Raw genomic sequence first — 12,902 nt, 5'->3', positions numbered from 1 at the left:
CTACACACCATTCCCCAGCATAACTCTGGAGCTCCCCGCCAGGGTTTCCTCCAGGCTGTGCCTGTCTCCTGTGGTGCCTCGTCATGTCTGCCACCCGTTCGAACCCTTCTCAGCCTTCCACTCTTTGCCCCTCCTCCTCCAGCAAGCCCTCCCTGACTCTACCACCCTCCTCAGCCCATTCTGACACACTCACTCTTTTTTGGGCTAGGAACCAATTTTGCTCAACAGTGAAGCCGTATCTACTCAATCATTTCTGCCCTTCACACCCTGCCTCTTTTTCCAAAGGAATTCTCACCTCCCCTGGGAGATGGAGAACTCGGGGAGAACAGAGCCACTGTCTTCTTTTGGAGCCCTCACAGTATTTAGCTTAAAGCCTCATCGGGACACCTGGGGTAGCTCAGCCGGTTAAGTATCTGCCTTTGGCTCGGGTCATGATCCCAGGGTCCTGGGATCAAGTACTGCATCGGACTCCTTGCTCAGGGTGGAGCCTGCTTCTCCCTCTGCCTACAGCTCTCCCTCTCCCTGACAAATAAATAAATAAAACCGTTAAAAAAATAATAAAATAAAGCCTTGCCCACAGTTAGGTGTTCAAGCAATGCCTTCTGGAAGAGTAAAGGAGGGAAAAGAGGAAGAGAGAGAGGAAGGGACAGAGGAAAGGCCAGAGGGAGCTGAGAAATAAATTAGAATTTGAATAAGTGAGTAGATGAGCTGAGTGGCTGAGTGAGGGAATAAGGTGAGCCTCTGTGAAAAGGACGGGACCCATGTGATAGGGATGCTGAAGGGAGGGCTGAAAGAAAGGAGAGGAGGCACTCTCACGTGGACCCTAATCACACTTGCCCCACTGTGCACCAGACCCTGTGCTGGGCTCCTTGTGTTTCTTTGCTAATCTTCACAATAACCCACAGAGGTAGATATATTCTCACTGTGCTCAGGAGGAAGATGAAACTCAAGGAGAAGAAAATACTTGCTCAAGATTACACAGGCAGTAAGTGAGAGAACTGGAAGGTAAGCTCAGATTTGTTCAATGCCAAAGGCTTAGAAAGGGAAAGCTGGGGGGTATGAACCCACATGGGGGTCTCCTGAGTTTGCTCCATAATGTGATGACACATTATGGAAGATGTGGGTCCTACAGTCCCTAAAGGATACCTTCCACCCTCCTGCCAACAGCCTCCAGAGAGTCTTAGAACCAGCTTCTGGAAGGTGCAGGAAATACTTAGCGTCACTGCAACTGGAGGAAATGGCTTAGATTCAGAGATCCCTAAAGTTGTAGAATCAGAACCTTGAAAGTACAGAATCAAGGACTCTTAAACCATCACAGAGTATTAAAATCATACCATCAGAAGCTTTTTAAAATAATAGAATCATGAAATCTTTTAAAATAATAGAATCAAGAAATCCAAAGGACTGGAGACTCCCCAAATCAGTGTTCTTGTAGAAATAGAAACCACAGAATTGCATGGAATGTGTCATTGAATCATCATATTTTAAATGTGTGTAATTATACTTCCTTAAAATTGTTGGACCTGAGATCGACAGATTGTTGGAGCTGGAGGAGCCCTTGGAGAGCCTCTGACCCAACCCCTCTATGGCAGAGGTGGGGAACTAGGTAGCAGAGGGGCCAAGCAGCATGTCTGAGCTGGCCTCAGGTTGACAGGCTGGAGAAGGCAACAGGCTTGCCCTGGGTGAGAGTGAGAGCACCACACCATTCATTCATTCACTGAGTGCCTGCCTCTAGGGTGTTGACAATACCAACAATCAAACCCTATTCTCTCTCCCAGGCCCTGTCCCCAGCCCTGGATAGGAAAGAAGGTAAAGCCCTGGTGGGGATGAAGAGAGGGAAGTGGGGGGTAGGGTGGAACATACATCAGACAGAGAGAGGAGATCAGCTTTTATTGATGGAAATTCCTTTATACACAGCGACACACGTACTCTGAAAGGCCTTTTTCTCCTGATCATATTTACAGAGCACTATGGGAGTGGCAGAGGGCACGGGACGAGGCCTTCAAGCGGCGGAGGAGATGGCAGCAATGGCCGCAGTGAGGGAACGAGCAACGGGGAACTAGGCAGGCTGGGTACCGCCCCCGTCTGGTCCTCTGAGCCCTAGGCACCCTGCATCTCTGTTTGTGCTCACAGAGGACAGAGGTAGGTCCTTGGGATGTCATTTGGAGACCTTTCCAGGAGTGGCAGGCTCCAGGGTGCCTGGGAAATGGGGTGCAGGTGCGGGAGGGTCCAGGTTCCAAGCTCCAAGCTCCAAGCTCTGCTGCTCCCATATTTTAGTCAGACCTAGGGCTCCAGCCTTTATAATTCGGGGGCTGGAGTCCAGGGGAAACAGCAGTAGGGGTGTGTGGGAATTCCAAGGAGGTGGGGGAGGAAGGGGCACGATGCTTGCCCATCCTGAAGCAGGGACAGGGTCCCATAGGGGATAGCGGGCGGGGGGTGAGGGGGCTGGTTAAGGCTTTTGCTTCTGCATAGAAAATGACCCTTGTCCTCTCAGTTACCGAGAGGAGGGACTACTGCACTCGGAGGCCGGACAGCAGAACTGATGAGCGTCTTCCTCTTCCTCTTCCTCAGTCTCCTCCTCCTCCTCCTCTTCCCTGGGGCCAGGAAGGGCAGGGTAGAGGCCACAGGCGGGCGGGTGACAGAGAGAGGCAGAGGCATTAGTTTGCAGAGCAGGGGAGATACATGAACGGCTTTGGAACCAGGGTGGTGGGCTAGGAGTGGGGTCTGAATGGGGAGGCCAGCATGACAGCTTACCTAGGGCCATGCCCAACTCAGTCTCCAAGGAGCCTGCAACAGCCCTCCCCCACACCCAGGCTGGGCTCGTTCAAGGTCACACCCAGAGTATACCAATTCCATTTCAGACCTGACAGGTGCCCAAACTTCAGTTGAATAGAAATAGCAGCAACCTGCTTGGTGCTGGCTCTTTGCAGACATCATCTCATTTAACCACTGCAACAACACGGCAACATTTTAGAGATGAGGGAATTGAAGCTCAGAGAGGTTGAGATAACATTCCCAAGGTCACATAGCTGGCTGAGTGGTAGAGTCAGGATTTCAGCCGGGAGTTCTCAGAGCTCCAAGTCTCAGACTCATCCCACTGGGTCCTTTAGGTGAACTTGGCACAACCGCTAGAAATCCGCCCTGCCCTTGAAAGACAAAGATTTGTATTTCTTGGAGTCTCAGGGTCAGGGAAATTGACGATGTCAGAAATGGAGTGTGGAAAGCCCACAGCTTTGGAAGCAAACAGACCTGGGTTCCAACACCAGCTCTGTAAGTGCTTCCAGGCTATGTGCCCCGGCATGCTATTGCCCCTCTTGAAGCCTCAGTGTTCTCATCTGTAAAAATGAGGCTCATGATGCCAACCCCACGGGACTGTTGCAAGGACTGGAACATACATCAAGTGCCTGGCAAATAAGAGTAACAGGAACATGGTGGTGGTTACTGTTAACTGCTCGTGAACAGAATATATTTCCCAAGTTGGCCATTGGCACCCGTGCAGAAGCGCCAAGGTGGCAGGGGGCGGGGGGAGATGGTGCAGGAACAAGCTCCTGGCCCCAGGGTATTGCACACAGGCACCAGGGGCCAGTCTGTGCGTGGCAGTCCCTGGAGCCAGGCTACAATTTTGTGGCATGGATGGACAGACACTAGGGCTCAGGGGGTCCAGCTGCTTTGGGAATGGAAAGGTTGATTTTCTGGAGATAGCTAATGAAACAGTATCGCCCCGCTCCCAGATCCCTTGGCTCAAGGGAGGCAGGAAGTATGGAAGCCAGGAAACTGGAGGATTGGGAAGAGATGAGAAGGAAAGAGGACAGGGACAGGCAAGGGAAGGCACTGCTGTCCACCAGACAGGCAGACGAGCCCCCACACACACAGGTAACACGCGTACTCGCACGCAGGCACCCGAGCACACATGCATTCCCTCTTCATACTCAAAGTTCCCTCTAACACATTGTCCCACAGTCAGTGAGTCAGCAGAACCACGTGAAGCAGAACTCAAGTCTGGGGCAAGCCACTCGCCCTTCCTGAGTCTCATTCCTCATCTAGAAAAGGAGCAAATACCACACCCCTCAAGGCTATCAGGAAGGACAAGTGATCTTCCAGTCCCACCGCTCACTCCCCTCGCATTCAGGTCAGGTCTCTGCCACCGCTCACCCTATCCTGCCATCCCCTCCCGATTTTTTCTCTCTACCCTTTTGGACCCATTAGCCTTCCTAATAGAGTCTGCAAGTACAAATCTCTTGCATGTCTCTGCTTAGACGCCCACCTTGGCTCTCCGTCACTTCCTGGATAAAAGGTCAGACTCTCCAAGTTGGCATTCAAGGCTCCACCACCATATGGCTTCACCTGGTCTTGTCTGGTAGAGAAAACATGGGCTTTAGAGTTCCCCAGACCTGGGTACGAATATCAGCCCCACCTCCTACTAGCTGGGTGACCTTGGGTCCACTTCTGTACTTCTCTAGGACTTATGTTCCTCATCTACAAAATGAGAAAATGCCCATTCTGCAGGGTGTGGTGGAATTAAATGGAGTCAAGTATGTCGAGCACCTGCCACAGGGTATGTTTGGGGTTTCATACACAGTAACTCTTATTATGTCATTATTAGTGACTCACCTCATGCTTAGCCTTCATCAAACCAGCTCGTTCATTACTCCATTAGGATGGCCAGCTTCTTTATACCTCCATGCCTTTGCTGACTCTGTTTCTTCCCTCTGCACATATCTTCTGCTACTGAGATCCCATCTGAACATGATGGCCCTGTTTAAATGCTGCTTCTTGCAGGAAGTCCTCCCTGACTCACAAGAAGGAGTATTCCTTGCTTCCTCTTAGCTTCCCCATCCCTGCTCTTGGTGGTTGCTCCAAACTCCACTGAAGCATTTCTTTCACCAGCCCCCTCAACGCCCTTGTCTTCGCCCCCACTACCCCTGCTCTGCCTCTCTGTGAGAAAGAGAGGGCCCCTATACTATTTAAGGCTGGCCCCTCCACTCGGGCACTAGGCCCACCCCTGCTACCTCCTCCACAACTACCATCCCCTCTCTCTCCCGTGTTTCAACTTCTCTCCCTCTCTCCCTCTCTCTCTCTCTCTCTCTCTCTTTCTGTTGCCTCCTTCTTACCAACATTTATAGAAGCTCAAGTCTCTCCCATCTGGGAATACAAACCCTCTATCTGCCCCCACATCTCCCTCTAGCAATCACTGTCCCTCTCTCCTCTTCACAGCTAAGCTTCTTGAGAAATTCATCTCCACTGGCCATCTCCACTTCAGTACCTCCCACGAGCTCTCCAACCCACTGCAATCTGCCTTGTGCGCCCACCCTGCCACCAAAACTGTTCTTAGCCAGGTCGCCGAGGACCTCCTAGTGGTTAAAGCCAATAGACTCTCTCCCACCCTCATCTTCCTTCCCCCAGCTGTAACATTTGCCACTCTTAACAAGCCCCTCCTTTGTGCGCGGATGGCTCCTGCCTTCCTCTGCTTCTGTGAGCCCACTCCCTGCTGGTTCTCCTCCTACTTCTCTGACCACCCCCATCTCTTCTTCCTCTCCCCATCTCTTATGCATTGGTTCCTCTACCCTAGTCCTGCTCTGGCCCTCTTCTCTTTCATTCCACACCCTTTTTCAGCAGTCCCACTCCATGGCCTAACATCAGGGATGGCTTAGGCCTCCTCCCCCATCTCTGTCTCTGTCTCTGTCTCATGGATCTCTCTCTTGGGTCTCAGACCCATCAAGCCTAATGCTTGCAGAAAGCTCTGCCAGGATGGCCTTTTGGCCTTCAGAGCTCACGGTGACCTCAAACTCAGCATCTTACCACTGCAAACATGTCCTCTGCATTTTGCACCTTAATGTAAAGCACCACCTTCCACCCAGTGGTCCAAGCGCAGAACACACCTGGGAGCCATGCTAGATTCTTCCTGCTCCCTTAACAAGTCAGTCACCAAATTCTGCCGATTCCACCTCTTCATCTTCTACTCCTCTCACTCCTTGTTGGTTTTTTCTCCAATCATACTAGTCTCCCTGCTGTCCCTCAAACATGACCTGCACATGCTTATCTTGGGGTCTTTGCGCTCCATGTTCCTTCTGTCTGGAACATCATCCCCCAGAGAGGCGTGGCACCAGACACATTCTATATATTTTGTGGTTTATTTATCTATTATCCATCTCACCCACCATAAGATCCATCAGGACCAGCATCTGTTCTGTTAAGTGCTGTATTCCCAATGCCCAGCACAGCGTCTGGCACTCAAGAAATATTCATTGAATGCATAACTCCATTGCCAGACCCGAACACTGAAACTCACTGTGAATTCCAACCTCTGTCATCTCCACTCCCTCCCATCCCCACTATTTATTCAGCCTACTACTCCAGTTCTCTCTTCCTCCCAATCACCTCTCCAATGCATCTCCTCTGCTCTATCCCCACGGCTGCTACCTTAGCTTCTCTCTCTCCTAAATTACCACAGCAGCCTCCTCCCTAGTTTCCCTTCCTCTAAAAAGCCTCTTTGACGTGTCACTTTGTCTACTCAAGATCTGCTCCTGGCTCCCTAGCGCCTACCATGAAGAAGGAAAACTGACTGTCCCCAGAGAGTTGTTTGAGGCAGGTCTAAACTCCACCCCCTCCCACATTTGATTTCACCATCCCTCACCCCTGAGCCTTTGTGTGTCTTCCCAGAGCATCCTCCCCCATCCCTAGCTCTCCAGATCTTTAGGGACCTTGAATGACTGACTCAAACATCACTTTCTTTAGGAAACAACATGACTCACAACCCAGACGTAAATCCTCTCCAAAGTCCATAGAGAGAGAAGTATCTTCAGTGTCGCTCTGGGATCTCCAAGAACCAAGCAGGCTGGAAGCTAGTAACCACCAAGGACACTGAGTGCTGGTTAAGCATTAATAGAGGTTCCCTTTTCCTCCTGCAGTTACCCTGGATTCATGTCCCTGTGGCCCTCTGCTAATGCCAGCTCATCCTTGTCTCCTCCCTTCCCTTCATCTTCCATCAAGTCTATCTCATTAATAACTCTCAAAGACTTTTGATTCTGTAATTTGCAATTAAAATGCTTCTATATGACCAGTGCCCACTGAAGTAGTGCAACAGGGTAGTTCTTCTCAAATCCATTCCCTTCTGTACCAATACCCCAGTGTAGGCCCTCCAGCTGGCCCCCAGGCATATAATCCACTTCTCATACTGACTGCTAATGGGATGTTTCTAAAACACAAATTTCACCAAATTTCTCTCCTGTTTAGGATCCATTCCCAAGACACTTTGTCACTGGCAACACTGGTTCTTGACGTTTTTGTAGGAGCACAAACACTTTATGCATATAACAAAAGCCATGGACCATCTCCCCAACAAAAAAAATGCACACACAAAAAAATAAGTGCACACACAAAACATTTTGCACTCAATTTCAGGAGTTTCATGGACCACTTGTAGCCCCTGTCACCCCAGGTTAAGAACCTCTGGCCCTACCCAATAACATCTAGGTTCTTCTGCATATGCCATTCCTTCTTCCTAAAATGTTCTTCCACACTTCAGCCTTCTATCCCTGACTACCTCTTACTCGTCCTCTAAGATTCAGCTCTTAGGTTGAGCTGACCTGCAGCAGTCCTAGACTAGGCCCAGATCCCTCCTTTGGGGCTTCTACAGCACCCCCCCACCAATGAGCTCCTCTATCATAGCGCTCCTTGGTCTCCCTAACTAACTGGGGACTTGTGGAAGGCAAGAACCATTACTCAGCATAGGTCCTGGCTACAAGAGAACTCTCTAAGTGTCTCCTGAAACAAACACTAAGAAGAGCTATGCTTTTTTTTTTTTTTTTTTTTTTGAGTACCCATTATGTGCCAGGCACTCAGCAATTGATCTCCTCTATAAGCCCCACGATGTTAGTGGTATTGTGTTTCTTTTAACAGATGGGGAACTAGGCTCAGAGATGTGAAGGGAGTTGTTTACGGTCACCCAGCTAGGGAGTGAAAGAACTGGGAATGAAATTGAGATGTTCTGGCCCCAGTGCAAATATTGGTCCACCATGCTTCCCTGCCTTGGACTGTGAGACTGGAAGATGGCATCAGAACAGGGCCAAGAACCAGGGGCAGAATGCCCTGTATAGGCTCCATTTCCCAGGGCCACCTGCCCATTTTTTCCTTCCTGTGCCACCTTCATGGCAAGACCAGAGACGTGGCTCTCTCTTCTTATAGTGCAGTCCCCTCCGTCCTGTGTACAACTCTCAGCCTTCTCATCTCAAAGTCCCACTATGGTTAGGCCCATTCTTTGCTCCAGAACCAGTTCCAATCCAATCCAATCCAATCCAATTTAATCCAATTCAATCCAATCCAATGCAACACACTTGCCTATGAGGAACAGAAGACACGGGTGGTCCCTGTCTTTCAAGAGTTGATAGTCACCCAGGAATTTTACATGTACCATCTCCAATCCTAAATCAGCCCTGAGAGTTAAGTAGGCATTATCCTCATTACACAGATGAGGAAACAGAGGCTCAGAGGTTAAACAGCCTGCCCACAGTCATAGATTTGGTAAGTGGTCAAACTTAGATTTGAATAAAGAAAGGTACTGACTCAACTATTTCCCCCCATTACGTCATCCTGCTTGGAAGAGCCAAAAAGTAGACCAGTTCAGTCAGGGTTGGGGGATGAAGGAAAGCTATTGCTCTTTCAAGACTCAGTACCCATGTCCCCTCCTGTAGGAGCAGATGCAATTAGGTGCCCTTCCTCAGGAGACCCTCTGAACCTACTTTTGTCCCATACCAAATAACACTATGCTGTTATTGTCTACCTGTCTCTCCTTTCTAGACTTCAGCTCCCTGGTGGTAGGACCAGATACAATTCAGTCCTATATCCCACAGAGGCTCAGCACAAGGCTTAATCAAGGGTAGGCCAGACAAATCTTGCTAAATGAATCAGGTGGTATTTGAGCTAGTTATTAAAAGAAAAAGCAAGATCTGAACAACTGGACACAGGGAAATGGTATAGAGGAAGAAGGAAATCAATTAGTAAAAGGGAAGAAAATAGACCAAGGAAAAAGGCCAGTGATTTTGATATCATGACAGGATATGTATAACATGTTTTCATCATTGTTATGTGGATTTTCTTTTCCTTACGACAATGGGGTAACACTACAAGCCTTGTTCTGCAACTTGCTTTTTTTTTTTTTTTTAAGATTTTATTTATTTATTTGACAGACAGAGATCACAAGTGGGCAGAGAGGCAGGCAGAGAGAGAGAGGATAAAGCAGGCTCCCTGCCGAGCAGATAGCCCGATGCGGGGCTCGATCCCAGGATCCTGGGATCATGACCTGAGCCGAAGGCAGAGGCTTTAACCCACTGAGCCACCCAGGTGTCCCGCTTTTTTTCATATAACAATAAGCCTTGGAGATCCTTCCATGCCAGTATAGAGATAGATCTTTTTCTTTTGATCTGTAAGAGTATCACATAGTAGGGGTGAATCATGAAGGAAAACCTGCTCTCCATAACGGATAGGAAGATTGTTTTAATTTTCACTATTATAAACAATGCTGCAATGAACATCTTTGCATTTGTCTGGAAGTAGTTTTGAAGGATAGGCTCCTAAAAGTTGAACTGTAGGGCCGAAGGAATGCATATTTTGTGTGAAATGTGGCTAAAAATTTTTTTTTGTTGCTTTAACATTTTTATAGACTGGCTAAAAGATTATTCCTACTCATACTCACATAATCTTGTCTTTATTTTGAGTAGCATACATCATGCAACCTTTTCATTAAGAGTTGGCTAAGAATGCTATCCTACAAGGGCACTTGATAAAAGAGCTGCACAGTACAGTTTAAGCTTGTAGTTGGGGTTGAATGTTTAAGAAAAGACCTCAGGTTGGGGGACCGCCTAGTAGTAAAGCCTTAGAGAAGTCTACCTCCCTCCAAGACATGGTTCTCAGGTTAGAAGTATATGCACATTTAAGATTCTGGGGACAACTGACAAATAGGTGCCATTAAAAAAATTGCACCAATTTGCACTCCAGTCAAGGAATGTGAGAGCTCCCATTTCTTCACAACTCTTTCAATCTTCCCATTTGGCATTTTAAAATTGGTACTTTGTTGATGTTTTAGTTATATTTCTTTAGCTATTGGCAAGTTTTAGTATTCTTTCTCATTCATCAGCTAATGGATGTCGATTTCTTCACTGAATTGCCAAATCGTGTTATTTCTCTATTCTAAATGTGGTATACAACTTTTTCTTATTAGTTTCCAGGTGTTGATATACAGACATAGATATTAACCTTTGCCTGATATCTATGTTGTTGTTCTTTTTTTTTTTTTTCCTAGCCTGTTGTTATGTTTTAACTTTGTGTATGGTATCTTTGTCCAAACAGAAGCTCTTAACTTTGATGTAGCCAGAATTAACTGCTCTTTACTTTATGGCTTCTGGGTTCTTCAGTCATGCTCAGAAAGGCTCCTCTACCTTAGTATTATAAAAATATTCCGTATTTTCTTCTGGAACATTTATAGTTCTATCCTTTGTATTCAATTTTATATGAGACAGAGGTTTGACTTCATTTTCCCCCAAATGGTAGCCAATGGTCCCATCCCACTTACTACTGATTTGACATGTGTTTTTTTTTTTAATCATAAATTAAATTCTCATATGAATATATGGGTTTGTTTCTAAACTCTGTTTTGTTCCATGTATGCCATCCTCCATTTCTGTGTTATTATATGTAATTTCTGCAGCTTTATGTTAAGTTTTGCATTTAATAGGGCAAGGTCCCCCTCATTATTCTCCTTTTCCAAAATTTTCTTAGTAATCCATGAGCATTCACTCTTCCAAATGAACTTTAAAATCCAACTGCCCAATTCCCAAAGAAAATACCAATGAAATTTTAATGAGAAATGCATTGAACCTTTTGACCAAATTGAGAGGAAAAATATCATTTTTACTATATTCAATCTTCCCATCCAGGAGCAGGATACAACGCTTGACTATGCAAGTCTTCTCACAGCCTTTAATGAAATTTTATAGTTTTTTACAGAGAAGTATTTCATGTTTCTTGTCAATTCCTAGGAATTTTATCATTTTTCCCTACTACTTCTATTATGTCTTCTAATTAGTTATTGCTGGTATTCAGAGAAGCTAATGGTTTGGGTGCATATTCATCTTGTGTCTGGCCATCTCACATAATTTTTATATTAGTTCTAATAAATTTTCCTCTTATTCTCGTTGATTGTCTAAGTAGCCAACCACACAATCTTCAAAGAGTGCTAATTCTGGGTCTTTCTTTCTAATATTTATACCACTTTTTTTCTTTTTTTAAGCCCACTGGTTAAAACTTCTAGAAAAAAAAATGTTGGTTAGTGACAGCAATGGCAGTCATACTTATTTTGTTCCCAAACTTAATGGCAATTTATCTAGTAGTTCACAATTACATCTGATGATTGTCTTTGGTTTCTGATAAAAAATTCTTTACCAACTTAAGGACGTTTTCACTGATAGCTTACTATAGTAGTTATCTATAGCTGTGTAACAAATTACCCAATACAGCAAGAAATAACTAGGACAGTTACTAAGAGTTCTAAAATCAAGAATGGATGTGTAATTGTATCAGATTATTTTTTCAGCTTTTATGGAGATAGTTATATGTTCCATTTAATTTAATCTATTAATGTAATCCATTACAATAACAGCTATCCTAATGTTGAACAATCCCTGCATTCCTGGAACAAACCTTCATTTGTCACAGTGCATTCTTCTTTCAATACACTGATGGATTCCGTTTGATACTTTTATTTAAAATATTAGTGACTGTATTAATATATGAGATTAGGCTATAGTTTTCATATTTTTTTTGTCTAAACCTATCCAGTTACACTAGCTTTCTGGAATGAACCAACTACCCAGAGAGAGAGTCCATTTTTTTCTATTACCTGATCTTTCCAGATTTGACAGAACTTCCATCATACCAGAACGTCCATGATACCAACTGGGCCCTGGTACCATTTCTAAGGAGAAAACTTTGACCATCTTTTTAACTTCTTCTGTATTGTTCTATTCTAGTCAGCTTTTCTGTCACTCCTTATATCATTTTGGTAATTTATATTTTCCTAGAAAACCACCCATTTCATCTACAGTTTTATATTTATTAGTATAAGATTATACAAAGCATCTTTTATGACTTTTTCATCTCTTCAAAATCTGTGGTTAAGTCCCCTTCATCATACCTTATTTTATTTATGTCTTTCTTGCCTTTTTCTGTGTCATATCAGTTAGAGGACAGTCTGTCTAGTTTACCAGTCTTTTCAAAAACCACCTCATAGTTTATCAAATCTTTTATTTTCTATTCCATGAATTTCTGGTTTTATCTATAGTAATTACTTTATTCTGCTTTCTTTCACAGTTGTTCTTTTTCTAAATTCTTGAGTGGAATAATTAGTTCATTAAATTTAAACTGTCTTGTTCTCTAATAAAAGCATTTAAGATGATCAATTTTCCTCCAGGAATCCCCCATGGTCACATCCCGTGGGTTTTGATATATAGTATTCCCGCTGTCATTTATTCTAAAGAGTCTATAATTGATACTTACCCTAAAAAGTCTATAAATTCCATTCTTATTTCCTCTTTCACCCAAGTATTTTTTTCAGCTTTCCAATAGGCCTAACCTTTTTGTCATTGCTATGAATATTTCATGTTATTGTATTATAATTAGAAAACGTAAAATGTGATTTTCAATTACTTTGGAAATAATGTTGTTCTCAGAGGTGTGGGCGATTTTCCCCTCTGCCTAAACACCCTTCCCCATCCTAGCCAACTGGCAAACTCTTACTCATCCTTCAAAACAGCTCAAATATTACATATTCTTGAACCAACCACTCCCACTTTTGGGGGCAGATATCTAGGGAAGAATTTTTAAGGAAGGACAAACTACAAACAGAATCT

The 12,902-nt window shown here is 45.0% G+C and overlaps 1 protein-coding gene across 6 annotated transcripts in view; it reads right to left on the bottom strand.

Moving 5' to 3' along the window:
- Positions 1-12,902, bottom strand: part of IQSEC2 (IQ motif and Sec7 domain ArfGEF 2) — a 78,223-nt gene that overhangs the window by 27,445 nt on the left and 37,876 nt on the right. The gene's annotated exons all lie outside the window — the stretch shown is intronic.

Source organism: Mustela putorius, unplaced genomic scaffold (genome assembly GCF_011764305.1).
Source record: "Mustela putorius furo isolate JIRA1106 unplaced genomic scaffold, ASM1176430v1.1 tig00001566_pilon_pilon_pilon, whole genome shotgun sequence".
NCBI classification, from domain to species: domain Eukaryota; kingdom Metazoa; phylum Chordata; class Mammalia; order Carnivora; family Mustelidae; genus Mustela; species Mustela putorius.
This window is presented reverse-complemented; position numbering and strand designations above follow the sequence as displayed.